We start from the raw sequence: 8,224 nt of genomic DNA, 5'->3' as shown, positions 1-8,224 counted from the left end.
TGTGTCACATTGAAGCGGCGTTTTAAATAAGTACTAGAAGTGAGCAGTTCTTCCAGAGAGGACTCTGGAGGATCTAAGAATATAGAGGGTTGCAACCGGCTTCCGCGCTAAACAGAAGTAGGGAATTTTGAACGAACACGAAATAATACAGAAAACAACTGCAAACGTCATCGGATTCCACATGTCTGAAAAGTGCGTTGCATCAAAACTGGCACGGCTCCTGAGCATTTATTTGATGACTAAATAGACGCTCTGGAGCCACTCTGTGGATGAAGATAGAACGGCAAACTCAAGGCGATATTTGAAAAGCTGTCGTAATACGGCATAAATACAAATCCATATTCTTTTATGCAGGCTGAATTTACCGTGTCATAAGCTATTCGCCGAAGTACTAGAACTTATACTTTAGGCTTACTGTTAACGTTTTCCATAAAGACCTTATTGGCAAATGTGCAAGACAATCCGAACACCGCAGCTAATGGATGCGGTCCATGTCGGCGTTCATAGAACATTTGGGCCGAATAACTATTAACATAGCCTTCAAGATCTTCACAGAAATGTTGCCAGTGCTCTTTGACGATATGCACGTCGATACTGCAACCTGACAACGACATGCTTTGAATTCTACCAAAAGCCATGGTCATCGCCGGACCGACAATACGCAGATCGGTGTAGATTGAAGAGTTATTAGGAACAATCGCAAGTAACGTAAGGCCACATTCCTCGACATTCGTAGTGAAAACTGTCATTAGCAGAACCCAAACCAGTAAGCCATCGTAGTATTCCATTCTGACTGTCTCAGAAACTACGTAACATTTCAAAAAATTGAAAAATTGTCAATCTGAGCTGCTTCAGGCGCCCTGGATACTAATCTTTCGAGCTTCGGGCTTGCACAAGGTTGGATCCAACCATGCGAATGACCGGCAAACGAAAAAAACCCCCTTGCTGCTTACTCTTGCCGATGAAAATTGCTCAGCTCAGCTTTTTGGAGTGTGTTCCCTCATGTATTGCAAAATTTTTATCGAGATCGTTAGACCACAGGAAAAGGGAGTAAAAGCAACTAGCAACAACGAGTTCAACATAATATGAGTCAGGACATGATAGGCCGACTACTCTGGGCAGCACAGCATTTCTTCTGTTGCAACATACCGGCAGACGCTCACTGAATAATTATGCCTGCATTAATTTGTTTTAATATTCCTATGGTGTGGTTATTTTATTCGGAAGAAGTTTGTATGTGTGGATCGGAAGGATGGGCAGAAATTGTGAGCGGAGTTTTTTTAAGCCATTTTAATAAAATTCGGCCTGCTGCTGGTAAAACCTAATGAACGTGATTAAACCTCCAATCAGGACGTTGTCTTGTAGAAGATGAAATAAGACTACTGTCTTCAAGTGTGTTGTAATTCAGTAAAGTAGTTTAAGCTTGGATAAACATCACCTGTGTTAGGGTTTTTATTTTCTAACTCCATTGCACACATTTTGCAATCAATTACCAAACGAATTCTCGGCTAATCACCGCATGGTGACATGGTGCGTCTACAAACTGTCCTCGGCGAAATGTGGCGGTGCCGACTAGGGGACTACCAGTACTGCCAACTTGAGTCAACTCTGCAACATTTCACACGGACTCACAGGAATTACCGCGGAATTAGGGACTTTGCAGTAGGGTTGAAATCACGCTTTCACCATTTCACATTTCACTTTTCATTTCACTTTCATTTCACAATCACGCGGACCCTCGCGTGAAACGTGAAAGTGAAATGAAATGAAACGTGAAATGCATGAAATGGTGAAATCGTGAAATCGCTTTAAATGCATCAAAAGCGGACGAAATTAGAGCGATTCACTATATTTCTTGCAACGAAAATGTTCACTCCGTTGTATTTTTTTGTGTGACCCCTTCTAATTCGATTCCCTGCATTAAGCAACACTGCGCGTAAGCATTAATGTTGCAACTGGAAGAGAAGAAAACGTTTTTCGTACGCTTTTAGTGCAGGTAATTTCAGAATTCAGATATCTAAATGCATAGGTAGCCAAAACGCCTAAGATTCATTTCTACTGTTCTTCCCAGTAATACTGAGAATTCGGGTTATTAAAGAAAACTATCCGTGCCAAGGTAGAAGAACTCGGTTTGTCAAACTGGGATCTCGTACAGCGGATAAGAAAGAAATAATTTTTTAGAGGTGTTTAGAGTGCAATTAAGATCAAATGCAAATAACGAAATTTCTCGGCTACTTACAGTTGGACCTCGTGCGGACAAGCTCAAAAGAAGCGCCGCGCGTCCAAATACGACTAGTATCAAACTCGAAGGAAATTCCGTGCCGCAGTACGCTACTGCGCTGATTTCTTGAACAGAAACGAACATTTTCTTTGTATGCCTTGTTCTTATAAACCGATTACCATTTTCAAACTTCTACTCCTAATTTTAGTTTTAAATAGTTTTATCTTATTCTGTAGTAAAAATAAAAGCAAATTGAACGATCTTCTTGCACTTACTGTATAGTCTGTACTGAATAATAAATTTAGTAATCCATTTACCGAGTACAACGAATATTTTTGAAATATTAAACTTCTACTAGTACCGTGCAGTTGCAGTATTACGTAGTGTTTTAACTGCTTTCGGCTGTTTGCAACCCTAATAAAAGCTAAAATAATCAATTTAAATTTTATTTTTTATTTCACGTTTCATTTCATTTCACTTCATTTCACTTTCATTTCACTTCTTTTCACAAATGGGTCTAAGCCTCGTGAATTTCAACCCTACTTTGCAGTACGTGAACCTGTCAGCCCCATGTAAGCTGTAAATACTGCATCAGATGTCCAAAGTGTGCAGCACCTTACAAATATATAACAGAAGCTACAAATATGCTACCAATATGTTCCGGTAGAAAAACAATTTTTAAGACCCTAGAGTAACTGAATGGACCTTCAGAAGCTTTTCAATAAATCTGCCACAAGCGCAGTAGCAGATGCACACAGATATAAACACACATGCAAAGCCGTCAAAGGATGACTTCCGCGAACTAACTGGTAATAAGCGTTAGCAGGTAGCTCGATGAACTGTCTTCGATCCCGTTGCTGTTCCGTTCTCCCCAATTTTTCACCAAATGTGCCTTTTTGCTGCAGCTTACTGAGTACCGAGTTTGGTGAAATTTGTCTAGGTAGCAAGATTGCCGGGCCAGCATTGAGCTGGTCAATCAGGGACGGGTACTTGAACGGTGCAGCGCTGAGTCCCGAGTATCTCCACTCATTCATGACGAAACTGGCATACAAATTACGACACTCGCAGACCCATAAGCGGGAGCCCGGGAGTATTTAAATCAAATGTAAGCATGGTAGTGTATCGTATTATGCATTTGTGCGTTCCTTCTACTATGGAATGTACTGTAGCCGCCCGCACAAGTTAGACCACAGAGTCGGTATACGGGAAAAGAGCGTAGCAAATATACCTACTCTAACCGGGCAAAATGCACGGCTTTTTGACTACGTTCTCAGACGTTCTAATAATTTTTAAATTCACAATTTCACTGAAGAGACTGTGTTTTCTAGTATTAAAACTTAAAGGAAGCAAAAAAATTTAGAGCTCTGATCATTTTGATGATAAACCTGATTTGTTGTGGTTTTTGGGGTGCCCCTGGCAGGGCAGGGGTGAGTTAGCGTTGCACCAGGGAGCGTTACTCTGTACGGGGATGATTCTTGCGAGATGCAGAACGGAATAATTCCATGAAAATAATAAAGAAAACGAAGAAGTCGTGATTTTAATTTCAGTCACTCAGTTTTCCAAGAAAAAATAATCACTGACAATCAAATGGTTGCTTGGTACGGCAGCCGTGCATTTTGCCCGGTTAGAGTAGGTATATTTGCTGTGCTTTTTTCCCGTATACCGACTCTGTGGTCTAACTTGTGCGGGCGGCTACAGTATTTGTAGTAAGTTCATGCTACTACATACATAAAAACGCTGGCTCAATGCTCTTCCTGCGAAAGTTTTCGGCAACTTCCTGGATGATCAGACTTTCCGCATTTCTGTTGGCCTGTGGCTTGGTGCTAAGATCGTGGAGCAGCATTCGTGTGCGAGATGTGGTAAAGAGGTCGCGGAAAACGGATACCATGGGCTAGCGTGCAAGAAGTGCATCGGGAGAAGGGAACGTCATAACGGCATTAACGATATCATATTGCGAGCACTATGTAATGCCGGCATTGAGTCATACCCGGAGCCCATTGGCTTTTTGCGCGAAAACGGAAAACGTCCGGATGGAGCTACGCGTTGGAAGTGGTACCGCGGGCAGCCATTAGTATGGGACGTTACTTGCAGAGACACGATGGCGGATTCATACATCGACGCGACCTCAAAGTGTGCTGGCGCTGCCGCCGAACTGGCATGCCGGGAGAAGATTGGAAAATACAAGTCGCTTACTGATCGCTGTAATTTTGTCGCCTTTGCATGTGAGACTTTTGGCACTTGGTGTGAGACCGGCATTGTAACGTTAAAGGAGATCGGTAAGAAGTTGTTTTTAAGGACGGGTGAGAGTCGCTCTACTTGTTTTCTGTTTCAGCGTTTAAGTTTGGAGATTATGCGTGGTAATGCAATGAGTGTATTGTGCACGGTCCCTTCCCATGTTAATTGGGACAAATTCTTCATTTGATCATGTTTGTTGAGCGAAGCTCGCCTTGCACATATTGAGAAATTAAAATAATAAAAACGCTTGCCAAAGGCGCTGTATGTGTTCAGGGTGTTTCGTACAACGAATTTCTTCACTGCCAGCTGTTTGCCCGGTTCGGAAAATCTCATTTTTCAGCACCAAACTGCATGCAAACTCAATCCGGTTCATTCTGGTCTGTGAGCGATATCGGATCAAAAATGGGAACCTCGCGTGTGAATTACATCAGAAGCTGGAACACTTTTTGGTTGCGAAAAAATCCCCTTTCTGATTTCGAACAGCAAATGTTACAGTTGCAACCGAATATCAGCTCAGTGCAGCTTAAGCACAGATTGACACAAAACAAACTTTTAGCATCCTTTTTGGGAAATATTTTATGCAATTCTTACCACAAATGGCGAAAGCAAAAATTCGCTGACGTCAGCCCTGAGAACCGAGCAACACTCACAGAACAGTTTTAAGCGATTTTCATCTCAAATGAGAATTCTGAGAAAGGCTTTCGGAACCGGGTTGGCCAAATAATTTTGCAATATTATATTATTAACTTGTGCCCTACGAAAGAAAAGAAATTACTTGAAAGAAATTTTGTTATTGTTTACAGTACTTCTCACTAAGCCAGCCACAGTGCGAACACCAAATGTGCACATAGGTCCAAAAACTATCGCCAACGGATGCGTTCCATTAATATTGGAGTAGTAGATGCCGGCAACGTAGTCTGCAGCAGAACTCTCAATGCTATCGCAGCTGTTTTGCCAAGACTCTTGGGGAACAATTGGCAAAAGCTCCGCGGTTCGGTACTGGCGGGTTGTAGTGTACGAATTCGTACACTACAACCCGCCAGTACCGAACCGCGGAGCTTTTGCCAGGCGATACTGATAGCTGGACCCAGGATGTGCTGGTCTACATAAACATCCGACTGACAAGGAGTAATGGCCAGGAGTGACATATTGCATGCCAAAATCGGCGTAAAGCATAGAGAAAGCATAAGGAGAGCGAAACTCCATAAGAACATTCTACAGCCAAAGCGTCACAAAATCTTCTGCAACCAAAGCCTAGAGGCAACAACTGTTTTGGTATCAATTCGCCACAAAACACGGACATATATAATTAGTACCAGCTTAATATACTTCTACCGAGAATGTGGTGTTTGTCAAGCAACCAACCCGACAAAATAGGCTAAAACTGACGCGATGCGTTTTGAAGCTTTTGTCGAAGGCTCACAACGAGCGCCTCATTACCGCCTAACAAAGCCTGTTGGAGAAAATTATGCAGTTTGTATTCTGAAGGTCATTTTCCGAATCAGTCGTAACCCTGACTGAAGTCATACCACCGTTACTAATGAGACCTTTGTAAAATCATGCCAAAATGGGAAAATGAATACCGAAACTTGCTCGTCGAGCAGTACTGGATTAATTTAATTCGGAAATGGTTTCGCGGAAAACAGGCGGGTGTGCCCAAAAACAACCCAGAAATTACTAAAAGTGTAACGGAATCATACTACTGTAACGAAGATGACGTAGCTATAGCCTATTTGTGTAAGTTGACTAAAACTGGCACGCAGGCCAAAACGCTTCAGTCGAAGTCTTGTACTTAATAAAAGCCCATTAATGTTACCGCTTCCGGAATCCACTGGGGGGTGCTGGAACCCCGGCTGCTGGGCGGCTGGTACTCTCGTGATCGGCTGTGTGCGGTGACCCTGGGTCAGCGAGAAGCCGGCCGACCGGGGGTCGGCGCAAGAGAGCGACCAGTGCCCTGCGCAACCGAAAACCCCAAACAAACCCCAAACAACATCCATGATTAGACGTCTGGATTGATTACGTCTGTCGGCACTTGGCTCCGGAAATAGATGGCAACACAGTTGCTTTTCCAACATCGCTGGACCCAGCGGTAGCGGCTGTTGTCGTGCCCCATATGCAAAGCGGTGGGTTTCGTGACGGTGGTGGCCAGGTAGGAGGCGCAGCAGATGATCCAGCGTACGTTCAACGTGTTGACGAGTCAGGTAAGCTCTGCTAGACAGAGTAAAAACTGCTCGTCCTTGCTTGAGTTCAAGTCTTAGCCGCGCGTATGTCGTGAGAGCATGAACTGGATAGACTGAGCGCCCTGTCTTACGCAGTGACAGCTTGTAACCGTGACTGTACGGATCGGTCTTACTGTTAGTCGATGTAAAGAACACGAGGATAACGTCGCCGATGCGTGTGAACGAGGATAATGTGATGTCCTTGAGGAGCAGCGTACGCATGGTAAGTTGGAGATGATGCCGTGTACTTGCTGACTCCCCGAACCCAGTGATATGCAGACGTTAGTCGCGCCGGTTTCGAAATAACTGCTGGTAGCCGTGCATTGCGTGATTCGCAACAAACGTATGCACTGGATAGAGCAACTTGGGCAGGAACAAGATGTGCAGTAGCAAGAGCAGGGTTTCCACTGTCGGCGGCGGCTGCCCTCGCCATGCGCTCGGTAATATACAGTAAACCGATGACGTCCGGAGCCGTTCCGGAGCCGATACCGTCCGGAGCCGATACTGCAGGTGAACTGTGCTGTATGGGCGTCGCAATGGAAATTTCCTGTTCGTGCTAGGTGACGGAACCATTCCACCTTATCATCAGAAATAGTGAGGTTTGTCATTGGTGTCTTGCTTAGTAGTAGAAGGAAATGCTGCAGTCAATGGCGGCTTGCTTTGCTGTCATAATCAGGTGCGGCCGAAGTCGGAAGATCGCCTTGCCGCGAAGAATGATGCAGCCGTTGCTGGAAGCCTGTTTTATCGATTGAGGTAGGTGCAGCCGAATATGGACGAACCGTCTAGCTGCCCGTAGGATTTAAAGGCGTAGTTGCGTGCATTCTTTGGCAACGTAAATAGTGCAGCTTACCGTCGGAGGAGGGCGCCACCCGTGCTGTGGTGCTTGTCTGCCGTCCTAGAAGGGTGCAGCCATCCTTGCAACTCCATCTTGCCGTCGGAGGCAGATGCAGCCTCAGTAAATGGTCTGCTTTGCCGTCCAAGGAAGGTGCCGGCGTTCCTCGGTGGTTTATCTTGCCATTAAAAGACGGTGCTGCTGTAATTGAAAGATTACCAATCCGTCCGAAGAAAGACAGCTTTCGCTAAGGCTCATCTTTGCCGTCGGAGAGGTAGGTGCGGTCGTAGTCACAGAGCTGCCTCGACGTGCCGCCGTAGTAGGTGTGATGCCTTGCCTCCCAGACTTGCCGTCAAAGGAAGAGAGCCGCCGTTGCTATGGGGCCTGTGCCGTCCGAGGAAGGTGCGGCCGTCGCTGTTGGGCCTGCTTGCCGTCGGAGGAGGGCGCCGCCGTGGTTAGGGGGGCCTGACTGCCGTCTGAGGAAGGTGCGGCCGCCGTTGATGGGCCAGATTGCCGTCGGAGGGCAGGGCCGCCATTGGTAGGGGCCTTAACTGCCGCCCAAGGAAGGTGAAGCTGCTACTGGAGGCCCACCTTGCCGTCCGAGGATGCTGCAGCTCTCGCCAGTGGCCTAGTCCGACCGAAGTGTGCCCCGCCGTTGGAAGGGGGCTGTAGCTGCCGGAGGTAGAGCGGCCGTAGTTGGACTCCTGTTTTGCTGTC

Source organism: Paramacrobiotus metropolitanus, unplaced genomic scaffold (assembly GCF_019649055.1).
Source record: "Paramacrobiotus metropolitanus isolate TYO unplaced genomic scaffold, Prichtersi_v1.0 Parri_scaffold0000211, whole genome shotgun sequence".
Taxonomy (NCBI): Eukaryota; Metazoa; Tardigrada; class Eutardigrada; order Parachela; family Macrobiotidae; genus Paramacrobiotus; species Paramacrobiotus metropolitanus.
Note: the sequence above shows the minus strand (reverse complement) of the source record.